This window comes from Macrobrachium rosenbergii, chromosome 56 (genome assembly GCF_040412425.1).
Source record: "Macrobrachium rosenbergii isolate ZJJX-2024 chromosome 56, ASM4041242v1, whole genome shotgun sequence".
NCBI classification, from domain to species: domain Eukaryota; kingdom Metazoa; phylum Arthropoda; class Malacostraca; order Decapoda; family Palaemonidae; genus Macrobrachium; species Macrobrachium rosenbergii.
Window position 1 is genome coordinate 22,299,272 of NC_089796.1, and position 21,270 is coordinate 22,320,541.

General features: G+C 35.5%; 1 pseudogene; it reads right to left on the bottom strand.

Moving 5' to 3' along the window:
* Nucleotides 1–3,283: 3,283 nt before the first annotated feature.
* LOC136836120 (uncharacterized) lies at nt 3,284–20,778 on the bottom strand (annotated as a pseudogene).
* Nucleotides 20,779–21,270: the final 492 nt, after the last annotated feature.

Consider the following 21,270-nt stretch of genomic DNA (forward strand, 5'->3'; position numbering starts at 1 on the left):
CAAAAGATAAGCGTTTGTAATCGTGTAGGAACCCAAACATTTTACTTTGGAAATCCTATATGTTGGTATAACTGAAAATTGGTAGGTAAGGCAAATAGCTTGGTTTTTATTTATACTGAATAGTTAATGTGGGTTTTATTTGTACTGAATGGTTAATGTTGACCATGAAAAGTAACATACCTCAACATTAACAGCTTGGCATTTTATTCCTTTGGCAGTTCCTGTGGTGTCTCAGATTTTCTTATTGACTGACCTTGAGTAATCCATATGCCTGGTACTCTTGCAATCAAGTCATAAAAGTGTTTCTTTAGAGCAGAGACAAAACACAATATTTGAAGCAGGGAAGTAAAACTACATGTCAATAACGAGCATTACAGACTATGTTAACTTCTAGGACATTTTACTGTCTGATAATAAGTGATGCTTTGTGAGTAGGAGGTCTTTATTACCAGTACAGAACTTTATTCATATCTTCACCATATACTTCACAATTAACTTTAGCTCAGTAACAGACACTAAAGGAGTTCTATACTGTGTTTGGAAATTGTACTCTTAGATGTAAGTGAAAAATTACCTGATTTTGAATGACCTTACATTTACTTAATTATGGAACGCAGTTTGTACATTTATAAATTTCAATTATAACTGTGAAGGGAAGGAAAAACTTATACATGAATATCATAGTCGTGAAAGGGCTTTTTGTGGTACAAAAATATTTACAACCAACAAATCTTATACACTGGTGTCTGTAGTGTGATGCCCACATAGCGACCAAAGTTTTGAGTAGCACCAGGTCTTAACTGAAGTCTAATTCTCACTTCGCACCCCATTTATTCATCCACTAAATTTACACATTTTAATTACTTTGCATGCTGAAGTTAACGAAAAACACAACTTCATCCAAACATTCTATGTAACAGTCAGTGTAAGCACTGCAATGAGTTAGTGTGATACACCACAGCTAATTCCAACCACTGATCTTATCCAGTAACATCACTACACAATACAACAAACAGAAAACTGATCACAGATAGAACTCTCAATCTCACCCTTAGTTCACAGAGCGGTTGAGAGGAAAACAAATATCCATACAATGTTATCTTTATATTCTAAGTAAGTCTGGTCAGTGTTCTAAAATAAACTGTACACCTGATAACTTTGTTAGACCATTAACGTCTGTCTTCTATGTACATGACTACAGAAAGTGACGCACCATTACTGCTAATGGTTTGAATGGTACAAATGGTTTATTCACTCAGGTAAACTGTTCTTGAAAGTGGCAGACTATCTTTAAACTCAATAAAATTCTTCAAGGTTATATAATCTGTTGTATACTCAGTATTTATATATATATACTGTATATATATATGCCACAGTCCAGTATGTCACTTGGTTTGGAGGAAAGGTCACGTGATAACAACTTCACTTGGGAAACATAATCCTCATTGTACTACAGAGCTTTTGTAGTAGGCAGTAAAAAGAGATCTAGCTCATGAGTGTCATCAAAACCTCTCATCAGCAACCTGGAGTGGTGTGTAATGGCCATTCGGTATGTTTCCTGAGAACAAAAGTAAAATTTATTAGTTTCATGATTTCATATATAATTATTTAATTATGTGCCTTTCAGTAATTATGAGGAAAAGTAGACATTAAAACAAATTTGCATAAGATAAATAGGAAATAAAATTGTGGCAAACTATGGAGTGAATGACTATGGAGTCACTGACCTTATTCTGTTATGAAAAGCAATTATATCCTGCATATAATATTTTGTATATAACTTAAGATGGAATTTTACTGAAAAAAATTCCATTATGAACTTACCATTTTCTCTGGTAGGTTGTGGTTTTGGTTCAATACTTCTTTTTGAATTTCTGTATTTGATGAACTGATGTATACCCAAGTATACAGCAGAACATATTGCAGCAGCCACTGCTAGACTTTGGAATACAATAACATAGCCATCTTTGACACCTTCATGTTCCCCAAGAACAGAACCTCCAATAAATGTTCCCAGACAACGGCCTGTAAGTTTGAGTCCATTACTTATCTTTGTAAATCTGTTATAAAAATCTGAACAAAATTAAGGTCTCTTATCAATCATTATGAATAAAAGGAACAATCATTATGAATAAAAGGAACAACTGAAAACTGCAACTTTTTCAGACTTGAAATATACATACCTATATTGAAATGGGAAACCCAGACTAAAGCTTGAGCTGTGGCTACAAAGCTTTTGGGTGCAAGCTTATATGCAAGGGTGGCTGCTGATACATTCATAAGATTCAGGAGAAAAGTTCGAGTGACTCCAGAGGCAATGCCCACCAGGGTTTTCAATGTAAGATAAACCTTGGAAATAGAAAGGAGAATTAATAGAGGGCATACAAGAAACAAAAATAGAAAAAACATTTCAGACAAGTTTTTCTCATATCAAGATCCTTACATTTTTAAAGAAAATGAATTATCTTCTTTATGTGCATGGTACAATTCTTCTTTCGTTGAAATATACAAAAATACTATTTCCTCACAAGCTTAACTTTAAAATATAATAAACATCTTGTTGGCCAGTAACATTTATTGTGTATGTTTTATGAAGTTCTATGATAATTATGATCATTCTTTACTTTCAAATCTTCACATGTTATACCATGCACAATGTAGTACTGGATGTAGTCAATTCTAACAGTTTTACCTTTACTCTTTAGGTTCAATACCACACAGTTTTCTAGTTTTCTAGAAGTTCTGTTCCAGATGTGATAAAATTATGGAATGATCTTTCCAGTAATACAGCTGACTTGTTGGAATTTCAGGAGTTCAAACCAACTGCAGATGCTTTACTATTATAAAAGCTCATGAGTCTCACTTCATGGTTAAGTGTTCTATCTCAATTTTTTTTTTATTTCTTGCAAGTTTATTCTTTGCTTTAATTTTATTTTTTGTGCTGAGCTGCCTTCTTCAACCAGGTTGCAATCTGGTTAATAGTGATAATAATAACTGGTCACACTACAAGTTTTACCCATGGGTATTTAATAACCCATATAACCTACTCCCACAATGCAGAACAACACTTACAATTAAACATAAGACTGTCCAGTTGTTAATAAATGGTGAAAATAAAGTTTTAGAAACAATTCCACAAGAGGAACTTTGTCAAATCTTCAAAATTTTTGTCAAATCTTCAACATTTTTAGTTTACACAATTGTTAAGTTTTAAGTTTTTATAATTTATTAAATAAGATTAACATTTATAAGGATGCAACTGCTTTGAGCCATGGTGGCCTGTATGCTAAGGTATTCTCTTTTGTGCAATTTCAACTAGAGTAACACTGGTCTATCACCACCTCAAAAAGAACATGAAGCTTTTGTAAGATGTCAATATGCTACGGTGATGATATGTAGCATTTACCTGTAAATCGAATGCAGTAACCAAGGAAGGCCAACATAATAAGGTAGTGATGGCGCAATACTGCACAACTGCAGCACTCTTGTAAAGGAAAGGCAATGAGGGCACAATACCAACGGTTACTGTTAGTCCAATCAGTAGCCAAGATGCACCAAGCTTGTTTAGGTAGATGTAAAGGAAGGTCTTGAGGTATCCCCAAAATGTTCCTAACAATATCATCAAAAAGAGCAACACACTAAGTTCTGCTGTTCGTATGAGTTGGCTTATGTTTTTCATCTGCAGAAGAACAACATAAAGAATTAAATTATTAAAGTAATTAGGACTCGAGCAGAGGAATTATATGGCAACTATGCATGAAACTAAAATATAGAATATACCACTGTTAATAGATTATCAAAGTCATGGAATATTAAGCAACAAATTTGATTGCATTACTGCCATTTACAATAAGGGCTGAATTACAATGTTAATGAAAATTATAATGCATCTGTCAACTTACCAGGCTTCTCCTTTGCACCTGGACTTCAATTGGGAGAGCAAAAGTAACTGCAGCAGTCACTAACATCAACCCATCAAACACATAAAATGCTGGAGCATAATTGTACTCCCAAAAGTTCCGACTTTCTCATCCATCAGATAACCAGCCAGTGGTGAAAATATACCTGTAAATATTAAATAAATAGGATTTTAGTATAATAATGCAACAGAGCTCAACAGTGCATTTAATTATTAACTTCATAGACATCAACGGTCACCTTCTTATGAGTGAGATTGACTTTTAAACAGTCAATTGTATTATTAATAAAACTACAATACTTTATTACTGTATTAGATCAATAATTTTAATTTTTTTAAACCTAATATACAGAGTTGCCACATAGTATCTGATATTTACATCTCTGACCTAATAATCTGTTCCATTTTTTCATCACAAGATTAACACAGAGTTGATGCTCAGCTCTGCTAGGAGACCAGTTATTTCCATGGTGTAATCAGACTGCTCTACTGTATACTATAAAGACTAGCTTGCGTGACAAGGACCCCATCATATAAAACTTTTAAAGGCAATTTGACAGTACAGTCAGACTGGACGAATTGGGAGTTTTGACCCATATTTTTGTTTCTTCACATAAAGGCATCATAGCTGTACAATCAACTGATAAATAATTACTCAAATTAAAATTTCCCTATCTAACCCAATACAAACACAATATCCCTAATTTTGATCTAAAATACTCCTCAGCTTTTCTTTGCCTAGGATATCCAACTTCTTTAAATCTGTTTCTTCAATATTTACCTCTCATTCAAGAACAAATCCTTCAAGTTACCTCAGTGAGAGTAGAAATATCACTTATATGTCTAGTTAGTCTACATGTATTAAGAACGACAGGCTGTACTATAATTTAAAAGAACAAATGATCCTGGTGGAAACACTTACCAACAGCAATAAGGCCACACATCTTCTCTCTTCCATAATCCCCTTTGTGCTGGTGCACCATCGTAAGGGCAACAGCTTCTAAGAGTGATACCAAGATGGCAGACATCATTTCTGACAATGCACGGACACCAAAGTATAACCACAGGGTCAAGTCTGGGTTGCCAGTTCCAATCTTGCACCCATGTTTATGTAGTGGGCCACTTGCATTTCTCTGCAATAAAAATTAAAGTAAAACACTGTACAGTAGTGCTGAGATATTGCATGAAAAAAAAGTGATAGGGCAGAGAACGGCCAGTGGACCCTTTCCGATGGAAAGAGAGAATGGTAAGGATGTTTGTGATTGTCAATGTCATTTGATAATTGGTACACTGAAGAAGTGCTGATTACAGATTTTCCTTCAACAGCCTACCATGTTAAAAATGTGCGTTCTAGGAATTTTTATATTAATTTTGCTCTCCCAGTATGATAGTATGAAATAAAAAGTATCACAGTAGCTGCAATAAATTATTTGAGTCAATTTATCCTGTATTTTAAGCTATCTTACCTTCATAACTTAGCATTGGGAATTCTAAAAGTGAATGTCTTTTCTTACACTAAAAATCTTTCTAATTACTCATAACGACTTGATTTCCTATTATATTCCTTTCACTAGTATTTAACTATTTTATCTTATTCTCCATTTTGCTTCCAATTTTACCATTTTGGATCATGTTCTTATTTGTGCATAATTTGGACTAGCAAAGAAAAATAGGTTCTACTGACCAACTCAAAATTGTGGTTGAAATTTTCTTCAAAAGTTACTGCAGCTGGAAACCCCATCAATCAAAAGAAAATTATGGCAAACTTTGCTCATGACTGCAGTTAACAAACTCATGCTTCCATGCACGTGACCTGGTAGTACAGTTATCTAATTCTGTAGGTACTTGCAAATCATACACTTCTTGTTAATCTTTCTGCAGTGCACATTAACATCATGAATTCTTTAAAAATTCAGAATATTAATGCACTGTAGCACACTACTTAATGATTTTTCTAATATAAAAAAATCCCTTTTTTAATACAAATCCAGTAATTTACAATTGCATACCCTTTGGTCACCAGGTCCTTTTGGACGTACCAAAAGAAGAATGCTTTCACCTGGCCATGCAAGCATCTGGGACCACAGCACTTGATGGTAATTTTGAGTCATTTCTTATGTTGACTAAACTTGGTACAAGAAATGATGGGTTGGCAAGTGAGCATCCTGTAAATTCATGAGTTTGTAGAAAAAAAAATATTAAAAAAATTCAATTAACAGTAATTAAAAATTTCTTGAACAGCTATCTAGGAGGGAAGGCACTTTATCGTATCAAAGTGAGAGTAAACTAAGGTGCTTGTGTGTGAGTGAATAGGAAAACAGAAGATCTTCGCACCAGCAAAGGGTTATGAACTGGACTGGAATCCTGAAAATTAGAAGGCCCATAGTTTGTGGTATAAGGGCTAATCAAAATGAAATTGCCAAATCTTGTTCATTGACAAGTAATAGGCATTGGTGCCCATGGCATAGTACTACACTACTGAAGGAATGGAATAATTGGATGTTAGAGAATAGAGTCCCTCTTACTTCTCATGAGCTAATGAAGGTTTGCCCAAAGCAACTACAAGGTCAGCGGAGGTAGTGATTGGAGGATTACATCTCTCAGATGAAAACATATTAGATGATATCCATGAGACAACTTTAATTAAGGACCCAGATGCTGTTTAAAAGTCTCGGAGATGGAACCTCATGAACTTCATGACCCCAACAGTGTCATGTGGTTCCTTTAACATTATGTATCTTAGCCAGGAGGTAGTGTTTTCATGATGTCAGATTTTAGATTTGCCAGTGGCTATCACTAAGCCTGCATCCACCTAGCTGGAGTCACAAGAGACTTATAGAGCTCTTCATTTGCCAAGGAAGAGAAAGCACTGAATGCTCATGGCAGTTCTAGCAGAAGCAGCATCTATATCTTTGGTAATTCCCCTTACCAAAGAGACTGAAAACAGGTCGGATCATTACAATAGTCATCCTGAGGTTCCTAAAAAATGTAACTGACAGGGAAAGATTTAAGAAATTCAACCAGCACTATATCACTCTTATAGATGTTAATAGCCACGAAGTATGCTAATATATACTGACAGCACCATATCCCCCACAGAGGGGGAGCGCCATCAGTGCACCTCACACAGTGCACTATAGGCATTACCTAAGGTTCTTTGCAGTGTCTCTTCGGCCCCTAGCTGCAACCCTCTTCATTCCTTTTACTGTATCCCATTCATATTCTCTCTTCCATCTTACTTTCCACCCTCCCCAAACAATGTTTCATAGTGCAACTGCAAGGTTTTCCTCCTGTTACACCTTTTAAACCTCTTGCTCTCAATTTTCCTTTCAATATTGAATGACCTCAAAGGTCCCAGTGCTTGGCCTTCTGCCTAAACTGTACACAGTATTCTCTCTAGCATCTTATCACTCTTATAGATGGTGCTGGCCAACAAGTACTCTAGTACGACAAGGGTACCATTAACATCCTTGTATGCACAAAAATGTATGGGTGCTACAGTGACACACAAACTTGTTTGGGGTATCCAGGTATGGCAGCTATCTATTTACCATAACTAATACTATATCTTCCTAAGGAGTTCTCATTTAAATTGATCCCTATTAGTGTCAGAGCAACTTAGTGCCTTTATAGGAAGGAAAAATGTTTCTAGCTAGAGGCTTGAGCACCCAGACATTGCAAGGTGATCTAGATCAAGCATCAGGAAGATGCTTGATCCATCATTTTTCAATTTGATTCTCTTTCATATAATCCATTGCAAATCAGCTTAAGGAAACTCAAAGCCCAAGATGGTGTCTCTGGCTTAAGTTCAGATATGTAATCATAGCTAAAGCTGCTTGAAGAGATCCAAAAAATTTTCTAGAGACTTCCAATTTTAAAACTGAGACTTCGTAACTGAAACGAGGACACATTGCAGATTAAGTAGCCTATTGGCACCGTCCAACTAGACTTCAATCTTTAATTCAGAAGAATATGAATTTAAACCACATCTATAATTCTAACAAAATATGTGTTGGCAGTCTCCTTTATCAATGGCAATCACGGGACCACTTTCACTAAAAGGGTCACAAGCTCTAAAAGAGGTAGGAATCATTAACTCTACTACAGTGGCAATCAATGGCACAAAGTGCTTGCTAAGTCCTAAAGGGTAAAAGTAGGTAACTCTTGTACCTGAGCTAATTATTTGTTACCATGCCCGGATAAGACATGTTCAAGCCACGAGTAAAACATCAAAATTGCCTAATGATGAATCATGCATGCTGGAAAAAGGTAGTGCATAGGAAAAAATGAGGGGCAGTGCATGCACATGAAGTAGGCACATAATGCTGGTGCAATAGGAATCAAATATTTTAATACTTACCTGGCAAATGGGGGAATCACAGCCAATTATATCAGGAAAGCAGCTGCAGGTGAAATGGGTACACCCAACCACATCACACACATTATGAGAGTCACAGCCAATGTCAAAGGTTTGGTTTTCAAGTCTGAGAGTTAGTGCACACCTCGCTATACAGGTATGACAGGTATATATATGTGTAGCATGCTGCGTACATGACGAGCAGTGGAGTCATGGCCAGACATCCATAGGATAGATACTGGAGTATCTTGTGATGCCATTGCAACTAAGACAGGTATGTAAGTGGATGTAGCCAAGGCATGCATATTGAAAGCAATTAAGATGGCATGCATGCTGAAAGCAATTAAGTCAAAGCAAGGTATCAAAAGTCAAGGTGCAAGGTCTTATGACACAGTTTTGAAGTTAAAGCAAAGTAATGCCTAATGAGGGGACCAATAAGTGGAAGTTTATTCTATACTAGACATAAAGCTATATCACTGCACAACAAGGCAAGAATACACTTAAATGAAGCATACATAAAACACCCAAATATCCAACTGTCAAAAATAAGCCGAGTGCTTCATGATACCCAAAATTGCACAATTAAACTACAACTCTACACGAAAGAATGAAGTACAGTGCAAGAATTTCAGCTTTAAAAACTGACTTTATACCTTCCACCAAAGGATTTAGGCTCAAATGTAACAGATTAACTGTAATTTACCGGAACAAGAAAATACTCTGAATTAAATACAATGGTCAAGAGCAGCAGCAATATACTAGAACTTCCATCCAGTGCAGAAAAAATCTCAAATAATAATTAACAGATAACAGTACGCAAAGGAACTAGAAGAAATTATGCACAAACCATTATCAAGGCATAATTGAGAACTCCAGACGGGAAATGTGGATGAAATATGAAAAATCATGAAACAAGATCATAAAAAGATAAAACTGAAGATGCTACCTGCTTGGCAGTTACAGAAAATGACCCGAATTACTTGAAACCACCACCTGAGGCTTGTGGTCCCAAATGCATGCATGGCCAGCTGCAAGGGTTCTTCTTTTGGAATATGAATAAAATGAGCTGATGACTGCAGGATAGGCAAATATAAAAACGAAGGGATTGTATTAAAAATTTTCAGTATCCTGTAATCATCCAACATTGATCTTAAAACGGGACAAAAAGAAAACTATCAATTAAAATGATTCATTAAAAAATCAGAAAACTAAGAGACGACATAAAAGGGTTAAAACAGAAAAAAAGGAATTTGGGCTTCCAAGAGTTAAGAAAAGACAAAAACAGCTCACAACCAAGTATTTCAAACTGAGGGCTACCTTTGTGACAACAGTGGATTTTGGCTCAGCTGTCTGGGTAAACTATAGTACTTTAACAATATAGTTACCCTTTTGCAAATGTATATTAGTGTGGAGAACACAAGTGTCACAAAATGTTTACCTTAGTTAATGAAATACACAAGCAGTGTTTATCTGCACTTTCTCTCATAGCTGGCAAACCTGAATGAATAATTATGACTTTTCTTACCATCACATTGAAATTACAGGTGATGTTGCAGCGAGGTGAATTTGAATGGCAGGTGAGACCTGTGTAGTGTGTATTGTTGATGCTGAAATTCTCAATAGGGTAATGGCAAGTATCATCCCCTTCACTTTCTCTTAATGACAGGGTTTGGATAAAGTCCATGGTGACCTGAAAACAGAAAAATAGAATAGTATTAATGAAAAATATTTCTCATGAAAAAAGTGAGCATTTCTGTGGCTGATTTTTATATTATTATTACAGTAATGATAAAGCTCTCAAAATATTCTGTGTATGGAACAAGCCAAAATGGTTATTATTTGCTATGCAAACTTCCACAGCAAAGAGAGCTCATAGGCAAAAACAAGGAACTCTACCACGAGAAGTTTAATAAAACATTAGTGAAAGCTAAGTTGGACTAACAAGCAAGTATATAGTTTATATAAACTACTAAAGAAAAAAAGTTATCAACTCTCACCAGACATAATTTCCACATAATCTCCAATACAATTTCGAAATGATTCGACAAGTAAATTGTCTTCAAACGAAACGTACCTCCTCCTCATCCTCCCTAAAAATGTGGCAGCTTTTGGTTTTCGATTTGTGTTTGCAGAGAACAAATTCCTTATCTTGTTCAACTGTTGGTTCTCCTACGCCTATTCCCGGTTCTTGTTGGGGCCAGTTGCAGTCTTTTCGACAGCCTGACAAGCTGGAAGGGGAAAAATATGCAAAGATAAGTAATAGGCGCATGAGAGAAAGGAGAAAAATATGCAAAGATAAGTAATTTGCGCAAGAGATTTGAGTTAAACACATTCTGCAAGATATGACAGTGAAGGAACACTGCCCTGTGTTCCAGTTTACAAGGTCGCTCTGTTGGCTTCTCATTCTTATTATGTCCCATTGCTGCTAATACCAAACTCTTATGGGCTGTTGGGAGTTTCTGCAATACTTGGTTCTTTTTCAGAGGGAGGGGAGTTAATCCCATGCTTAACCCTCTAACAATTTATGGGAAACATTTATTTTGGTATAAAACTATTAATGATAAGGTATGGGTTCAATAAGCACACTACAGAGGGATTTTATTTTTTCCTTAATTTTTTTTTTTTTTTTTTGGTCTAACAGCAAATAACTCGTGTAAACTCTTAAAAGGTTGAATTACATTCATGTCTGATATTAGCGATTAACATACATGTAAAAAACCAACTGAATAAAGAATAAACAATTTTTTCTTAAGATTTGAAAGCCAAGACATTCATTCGACATGAACTAACGATATGTTCTTATTCAATGAAAACCTGACCAACTACTGAAAATATGAAAAAGAAGTTGCTGTTAAAAACAGGACAAGAAAACAGGAATAAGAGGGCAGTGGCAAAGACGCTACGCTTAATTTTGGTAGAACTACGGCACCAAATATTAAAAACTCCTCTTTCCTACGGCATGAAATGGGGTATTTTCAAATCAAAAAGAACGCCACACTGAAGTAATTCTATCTCGTCTTCGTACTGGTCACACTCAACTAATTCACAAATACTTAATGAACAGTCCACATGAACATGTACGCAGAGAATGCAGGTCAACATTAACAATTATACAGATCTTATGTGAATGTCCAAACTTAACCCAACAGCAGATAAAAACCTCTGGAAATAAATCAGTAAGGAAAATTTTGCCAGAATCTTCATTAAAACTGAATTTTTAAAGAATTGCAAATTACTGGACTAAATATAAATTTATCATTAAAAGACAAACCCTCCGGCTGTGTCCGTGATAGTTAAGTATTTTGTCTCGGTGATCTGGTTAAATTACTTATCAGTAATAATAATAATAATAATAATAATAATAATAATAATAATAATAATAATAATAATAATAATAATAATAATAATAATAATAATAATAATAATAATAATAATAATAATAATAATAATAATAATAATAATAATAATAATAATAACTTGCACCGCAAAAGAAATGGGTGAAGATTCAGCTCATTATCCAAGTAAGTGTATCAATTCCAGTATTGGAAAACATTTGCCCTTTAAGAGTCATCGGTTTCAGGAACTAAAAGGTAGTCCTGGGCATTCAGAGCAAAAGTTGAATGTCTAGATCTCAATCTAGGGATTCAAATCCCATTTTGAAAGTTAGAATCCCACTATAATGGTGCCATTATTTATGAATTTCTATGTAACAAATACTACACAGGAAATGATCGAAGTTTGTATCACTGCCTTCTGTCGTGGTGGACTTCAATTTCTGTCCTACAGATAATCAATTTTCTGCCTTCAACTATTTTCCATAATTTATGTTCAGATATGAAATGGGATATATTGAAAGGAAAATGTGCTACTAAACAAACTTAAGCTTTGTACGGGAACAATAGGCAGAAAGTTTGTTTTTTTATGTAAAACTCAAAGTAAATAAAATATCCAAAATGACCCCTAGAGATTAAAATCTAAGCACAAAAAACAATAGACGTTCTAATCGAAAATGATCCTATTTAGAATATTTAACCTTAAAACATATAAAAAATGCAACACAGTTTACAGAAAAAGACCACTTACTTCAAGTGCCAAGAAACGTATTCGGGCAGATCGGAACAAGGTTCCCCGCAGGCATTCACCGTGAGCCATGCCCTCTCAGGGGTGCACTTAACCTCTGAGGGGAACTCGGTCACTTTAGAGGAGGGCACAAACAGCAAGGCTGTGTGGAGAATGGCACCTGTGATGAAAGAGAAGAAAGAAATGTGAGTTGTTTGCTACTGCTTTATAATTTATACACGTCTGACACATACATACGTACACTGTTAATATACATACTCTATGTACAGTAAAGCTTATATAATGATAACAACAACCCCGCAGGGAGGCAGTGCCGCCTGTGCACCTCAGGCAGTGCACTGTAGACATTAAGGTTCTTTACAGCGTCCCCTCGGCCTCTAGCTGCAACCTCTTGCATTCCTTTTACTGTACCTCCATTTGTATTCTTTTTTTTTCCATGTTACTTTCCACCCTCTCCTAACAGTTGTTTCACAGTGCAACTGCGAGGTTCTTCCCTGTTACAAATTTGAAGTTTATTCTAAATTTCCCTTTCAGCACCGAATGACGTCGTAGGTCCCAGCGCTTGGCCTTTGCCCTAAATCTTATATTCCACTCATTCTAATAAGAATAACATCAAGAAAGGTCATAAGAACTTGGCTATTAAATATGACGTTCTAGAAAAACATATCGGCGTCAAGACTTCGACAAAATTTCCAGAAAGAAGTTAAGATTTGCATGTGGCTGCAGGTGTTACCTTGCAACCTAAAACCTTTAGATTCTTCAGTTCAAGAAACTCCCTCCAATGTCTGAGGCTCCTGTTCTCAAATGCCGGCGGGACACGAGCGCATTATCGGGCATCTTTATCATTTTGTTTCCAAGCACTGTCCAAAAAGTAAGCATACAGCAATTTATTTCATTGTTTTTCTTTTTGTTCGTTACGATGCTACAAAAGCACTATATGACACTTGATTTTGTCACTGATACTAAAAGACTCCATCATATGCTTCACTGAATTGAAAGAGAAAACAATAACTACGCATCTTTCATAAAAAGTACCGTTACTTCCACGTTGTTCTTTCCCCTCCAGTACCAGGTATCTCTCTCTCATTCATTACATAAGTCAACACCTGCTGACGACAGATACTAAATGTGTGTCAGCAATCCCGGTCGATAATAAACGCGGTTCGACTAACGCAGATGGATAAAACGCCATCAGGATCGACCGCTCTCCTAGAACGCAATTTTAGTTTTCTGAAAAGAAAACTGTTGAGATGGCTATTTGTATGTCCGTCCGCACTTTTTCTGTCCGCACTCACATCTTAAAAGTACTGAGAGTAGAGTCCTGCAAATTGGTGTTGATCATCCACCTTCCAATCATCAAACATACCAAATTGCAGCCCTCTAGCCTCAGTAGTTTTGATTTTATTTAAGGTTAAAGTTTGCCATGATCGTGCGTCTGCACCTATAAACAGGCCACCACCGGGCCGTGGGTGATGAAAGTTTTACGGGACGTGGCTGATAGTTTCATACAGCATTATATGCTGTACAGAAAACGATTGCGCCGAAGAAACTTCGGCGCATTTTCAACTTGTTTTATTTCATTTTTTCTTTTAATGTTGGGACATACTGGAATGTGTTGTTATCACGCAACCCATTTCCGAGATAACCAGAGGGATAAATGCAACTTTCACTGCGACCAAACAAGGGACATCGTTGTTAGACTATTTCTTTCGACATGGTTATGCCATAACGAAGGAGAGCGTATCTGCTATGTACTGGGTGCTTGTGTAAATGAATCCCCACCCCCACCCCCTCTTTTATTAAAGGTTAAATGGGCAAACATCCATAGAGAAAAGGGTTTAATTTTACGAAAAGAATACATGAAAGAGAAAGCAACGATAAGTGAATAACACATAAATAATAAATATACAAAATCGTCAAACATACATACATATACAGTATATCTAACAAGCAAATAGATTCTAAATACCACATCTCCAGTCTCCATTTGTACCTTTTTTTTTATTGCGTCAACACTGTACATGATTTTCTTGGTAATGCAGTTCAACTACATTCAACAAGTTACTGCATCTTCTTAGAAACTGACAATTTCCTAACACTTCGATAGCGTACAGAGGGGTTCCTTGAACTTCCTTCCCTGTTAACGAAAACTACATGTAAGAGAGAGAGAGAGAGAGAGAGAGAGAGAGAGAGAGAGAGAGAGAGAGAGAGAGAGAGAGAGAGAGAGAGAGAGAGAGAGGATAGTTTTTTTTTCTGCATTACAACTTCTCGAATATTGAACATCATTTGCACCACCGTTCCTGCAATCGGACGAGAGGCTCTTGAGTAACTCTGGTTGGCCACTTGAAAAAATTAACTGTCCTGTTCATCGTCTCCAACACGTTCGAGGTGCTGGGCCAAACACACTGGTAAAATGCCTCTTCATTGCCGTTCCCCGAACGCTATCGGTAGAGGTTTTGGGAAGGTCAGTGCGTCGGAACTGCGACTCCTTGGAACTTTTGATAAATCAACTCCAATATAGATTTTCGACACAACTTCTATAACTGGGATAACGTTTACGACAAATATTGACAGCTGAGAATATATTTGGTATATAAAAAAATCAACCTTAAAATCGCAGAAGTTGCGAAGACGTTTTTAACGAATATTTCACGAATGGAAAGTCATTTAAGACATTCTACAACTGGAAATACATTTCCACCTAAACTGGCGACAAAGAAGAAATTTCGAAAAATTCTACAACAGGGAAGACATTTTAACTAAATTTCTACAACAGGGAAGACATTTTAACTAAATTTCTACAACAGAAAAAAGACATTTCAACTAATTTCTACAACTAGGAAGGCATTTTAACTAAATTTCTACAGCAGGAAGACATTTAAAAAAATTCTACAAGAGGGAAGACATTTTAAAAACATTTCTACAACAAGGAAGGCATTTTAACTAAATTTCTACAACAAGAAATGCATTTTAACTAAATTTCTACAACAAAAAGACATTTTAACTAAATTTCTACAGGGAAGGCATTTTAACTAAATTTCTATTAACAGGGAAGAAATTTTAACAAAATTTCTACAAGGAAGATATTTTAACAAAATTTCTACACAAAAAGGAAAGACATTTTAGCAAAATTTCTACAACACGGAAGAGATTTTAACAAAATTCCTACAACAAAGGAGACATTTTAACAAAATTTCTACAACAGGGAAGACATTTTAACAAATCTACAAAAGGGAAGATATTTTAATTAAATTTCTACAACAGGGAAGACATTTTAACTAAATTTCTACAACAGGAAAGACATTTTAACAAAATTCCAGCAACAGGAAGACATGTTAACAAAATTCCTATAGCAGGGAAGACATTTCAGCAATATCCATACAACAGGGGAGACATTTTATCAAAATTCCTACAACGGGGAAGACATTTTAACTAAATTTCGAAAACAAGTAAGACATTCTAACAAAATTTCTACAACAGGAAGACATTTTAACAAAATTTCTAAAATAGGGAAACCATTTTAACAAAATTCCTACAGCAGAGGAGATATTTTATCAAAATTTCTATATCAGAAAAGACATTTTAGCAAAATTCCTACAACAGGGAAGAGATTTTAACTAAATTCCGACAGCAGGAAAGACATTTTAACAAAATTCCAACAGCAGAGGAGACATTTTTTAAAAATTCTACAACATGGAAGACATTTCAACAAAATTTCTACAACAATGAAGACATTTTAACAAAATTCCTACAACAGAGGAGACATTTTAACAAAATTTCTACAACAGGGAAGACACTTTAGCAAAATTCCTACAACAGAGGAGACATTTTACAAAAATTTCTACAACAGGAAGACATTTTAACAAAATTCCTACAACAGAGGAGACATTTTAACAAAATTCCTACAACAGTAAAGACATTTTAGCAAAATTCCTACAACAGGGAAAAGATTTTAACAAAATACTGACAGCAGGGAAGACATTTTAACAAAATTTCTACAACAGTGAAGACATTTTAACAAAATTTCTACAACAGGGAAGACATTTTAACAAAATTTCTACAACAGGAAGACATTTTTACAAAATTCCTACAACAGGAAGACATTTTACAAAATTCCTACAACAGAGGAGACATTTTAACAATATTTCTACAACAGGAAAGACATTTTAGCAAAATTCATACAACAGGGAAGAGATTTTAACAAAATTCCTACAACAGGAAAGATATTTTAGCAAAATTCATACAACAGGAAGATATTTTAACAAAATTCCGACAGCAGGGAAGACATTTTAACAAAAGTCCTACAACAGAGGAGACATTTTAACAAAATTTCTACAACAGGGAAGACTTTTTAACTAAGATTCTGCAACAGGAAGACATTTTAACAAAAATTCCTACGACAGGAAAGGCATTTTAACTAACCTTCTACAACAGGAAAGGCATTTCAACTAAATTTCTACAACAGGAAAGACATTTTAGCAAAATCCTACAACAGGGAAGGATTTTAACAAAATTTCTACAACAGGAAAGATATTTTAGCTAAATTCCTACAACAGGAAGACACTTTAACAAAATTCCATCAGCAGAGAAGACATTTTAAGAAAAAATCTACATTACAGAAGACATTTAAACAAAATTCCTATAACAGGGAAGACATTTTAACAAACTTTCAACAAAAGAAAGACATTTCAACTAAATTTCTACAACAGGAAAGAAATTTTAGCAAAATTCCTACCACAAGCGAAGACATTTTAACAAAATTCCTACAACAGGGAAGACACTTTAGCAAAATTCTTACAACACGGAAGACATTTTAACAAAATTCCTACAACAGAGATAGCCTTTTTTAAATTCTACAATAGAGGAAACATTTTAACAAAATTTCTACAACAAGGAAGACACTTTAACAAAATTCCTACAACAAGGAAGATTTTTAACAAACTTCCTACAACAAGCAAGAATTTTAACAAAATTCCTACAATAGAGGAGACATTTTAACAAAATTTCTACAACAGGGAAGACACTAGCAAAATTCCTACAACAGGGAAGACATTTTAACAAAATTTATACAAAAGAGAAGACATTTTAATACAATTTCTACAACAGGGAAGACATTTTAACAAAATTCCTACAACAGAGGAGACATTTTAACAAAATTCCTACAACAGAGAAGACATTTAAAAAAATTACAGCAGGAAAGACATTTTAGCAAAATTCCTACAACAGGTAAGAGATTTTAACAAAATTCCTACAACAGGATAGAGATTTTAACAAAATTCCGACTGCAGGGAAGACATTTTAACAAAATTCCAACAACAGAGGGGACATTTTAATAAAATTCTACAACAGGGAAGACATTTTAACAAATTTTCTACAACAGGGAAGACATTTTAACAAATTCCTACAACATAGGAGACATTTTAACAAAATTCTACAACAGGGGAGACATTTAAAAATCCTACAACAGAGGAGACATTTTAACAAAATTCCTACAACAGGAAGACATTTTAACAAAATTCCCACAACAGGAAAGATATTTTAGAAAAATTCCTAAAACAGGGAAGAGATTTTAACAAAATTCCTACAACAGTAAAGACACTTTAGTTAAATTCCTACAACAGGGAAGACATTTTAACAAAATTCCTACAAGAGGGAAGCCATTTCAACAAAATTCCTACAAGAGGGAAGAGATTTTAACAAAATTTCTACAACAGAGACATTTTAACGAAATTTCTACAACAGGGAAGATATTTTAACAAATTCCTACAACATACTAGACATTTTAACAAAATTTCTACAACAGGGAAGATATTTTAACAAAATTTCTACAACAGGGAAGACATTTTAAAAAAATTCCTACAACACAGGAGACATTTTAACAAAATTTCTACAACAGGAACGACATCTGAGCAAAATTCCTAAAACAGGGAAGAGATTTTAACAAAATTCCTACAACAGGAAAGATATTTTAGCAAAATTCATACAACAGGGAAGACATTTTAACAAAATTCCGACAGCAGGAAGACATTTTAACAAAAGTCCTACAACAGAGGAGACATTTTAACAAAAATTTCTACAACAGGGAAGACTTTTTAACTAAGATTCTGCAACAGGAAGACATTTTAACAAAATTCCTACGACAGGAATGGCATTTTAACTAACCTTCTACAACAGGAAAGGCATTTCAACTAAATTTCTACAACAGGAAAGACATTTTAGCAAAATCCTACAACAGGGAAGGATTTTAACAAAATTCCTACAATAGGGAAGGCACTTTAGCAAAATTCATACAACAGGGAAGACATTTTAACAAAATTCCTACAATAGGGAAGGCACTTTAGCAAAATTCATACAAACAGGGAAGACATTTTAACAAAATTCCTACAACAGAGGAGACTTTTAAAAAAATTTCTACAACAAGGAAGGCATTTTAACTATGTTTCTACAACAGGAAAGATATTTTAGCAAAATTCCTACAACAGGGAAGGGATTTTAACAAATTCCGACAGCAGGGAAGACATTTTAACATAATTCCTACAACAGAGGAGACATTTTAACTAAATTTCTATAACAGGGAAACATTTTAGCAAAATTCGTACAACATAGAAGGCATTTCAGCTAAATATCTAGAACAGGGAAGACATTTCAACTAAATTTCTACAACAGGGAAGACATTTTGACAATATTCCTACAACAGGAAAGACATTTTAAAAAAATTTCTACAACAGGAAAGACATTTTAGCAAAATTCCTAAAACAGGAAATTCCTAAAACAGGGAAAAAATTTCTACCAAATTCTAAAACTGTCAAGGCGTTATTTTTTCAAAATTTGAAAAAATTCTACAATTGAGAAAACGTACTGGACAGATATCCAACAAATGAAAAGACTCCCCGACAAACATTCGACAACTGGGAAGAGGTTTTCAATATCCTTTCGGCGTTCTCTGACAAAAAAATCCTGTTCTATTCTCAGACGTACCCGTTGCTTAAGGCGATGTAAGTATAACCTTTCCTAACATATTCCACAACAGCTGTCATGTGTGTGTATCTACGCAAGTATTTCAAGGAAGCGATTATCTAGTTTTAGCGGCAATTTATTTTACGATTATGCAAGAGAATTCCCAAATAACAATGAATATAATTTTCCCTGATGAAACATGCAACCACGGAAGCAGTGATCTTCCTTGAGAATCGTTTATATCTTCGCGAATAGAAACAAGACGTTGTCATAAGAACTACACTGCATTTTTTTCCTGTGATATCTACCCTCAAACTGGTTTGGTATTACCTTCGTATTTATCTTCGTAACTTTTCGTCATTCACTTGTTATTTTCATCAATATTGCACCATCTCTATCTCCTCTTTGATCCGGCCCTCTTCTTCACACAAAGGCGTCTTAGTCTGTGGAGGCTCCCCGGAAGTTAATTGCTCTTGCCACTTATTCCTTACGGATATGTGAGCGTATTAAACAGCTAAGACATACCATTCATAGAGATAATTAATGGAGAGAGAGAGAGAGAGAGAGAGAGAGAGAGAGAGAGAGAGAGAGAGAGAGAGAGAGAGAGAGAGAGAGAGATTCCATTACTGGGTTACTTTTCCTGCGTCGACCCAAGCGAGAGGTACACTATTCCAAAATGTGTTGCATTCTGGCAGGATTTTTGTTTGTCTTTTGATTCTGTCTCGTACAGGGATAATAATTCTATGGTCCTTTAAAGTATACCTTTATTCGTTTGCCCAGGTGCTTTTACTCATGTTTTCTATGGCACCTAGTGACCGGTGTGGAATTCGACAGAGTCCCAGGAAAACCGAACGTGGATTTCAAATGGCGGGACATGTCCCCTGTCGACAGTTGTTTTCTTCACTTTCGTTACTAACTGGCGAATTCTTCAATTCTTTGCCTATTAATTCTTTCTGTGTTTATCTAGCCATTTATTCGTTTAGATTATCGATTTTCCAACCAATCATTTATTTATTTACGTGCAATTGTTTTCACGGACACCAATAGGAATTGTACGCCCTGGTGGTTCATTAAGTTAAGTATATCTTAGTTTAACCAGACCACTGAGCTAATTAACAGCTCTCCTAGGGCTGGCCCGAAGGATTAGATTTATTTTACGTAGCCAAGAACCAACTGGTTACCTAGCAACGGGACCTACGGCTTATTGTGGAATCCGAACCACATTATGACGAGAAATGAATTTCTATCACCAGAAATAAATTCCTCTAATTCTTCATTGGCCGGTCGAAGAGTCGAACGCTGGACCAACAGCGTGCTAGCCGAGAGCTCTACCCACCCCTCTCCAATAATGAACTGGTGGTTCATTAAAGTCTGGCATCGTATATAGGGATTCCTACACATACATACATACATATATATATATACACATACAGTCTTCTTCTTCTTCTTCGTCTTTAACGTGCATTTTTCCCATTATTATATGGGGTAAGCACAATGCCTTCTTTTTGAAGGACTTTGATTTGGCGGTGGGGTAGGCAGTAGCCTCGATCGGCTGCCCTGCCTGACATCGCTTAGACCCCGGTAGCGAATGTGTACATGTTACCAAATCCCCAGCTCCCTTTCTCCCAGCAGCGAGGAGAACTGAGCGAGTAGGCTGACAGTTCGAGACGTGTGAGGTGTCTGTTATGTTTTGAAGGTGTTGGAGTGGCTTTGTTTATGTGTGTATTAATCTGTAACACCCATTTGCTTTCAGCAAACCTATCCGTTGATTACATAAGTAATCCCGGGGTGTCTACACGGATAGCAAAGTGTCCACCTCTCTGACCGGTCGGCTGCGGGGATTGAACCCTCGCCATAGACTTCTATGAAGTCTGAGGTTGCTGCTTCTACCAACCGAGCCATCGAGGCTCCATACACATACAGTATATACATATATATATGTACTGTATGTATGTGT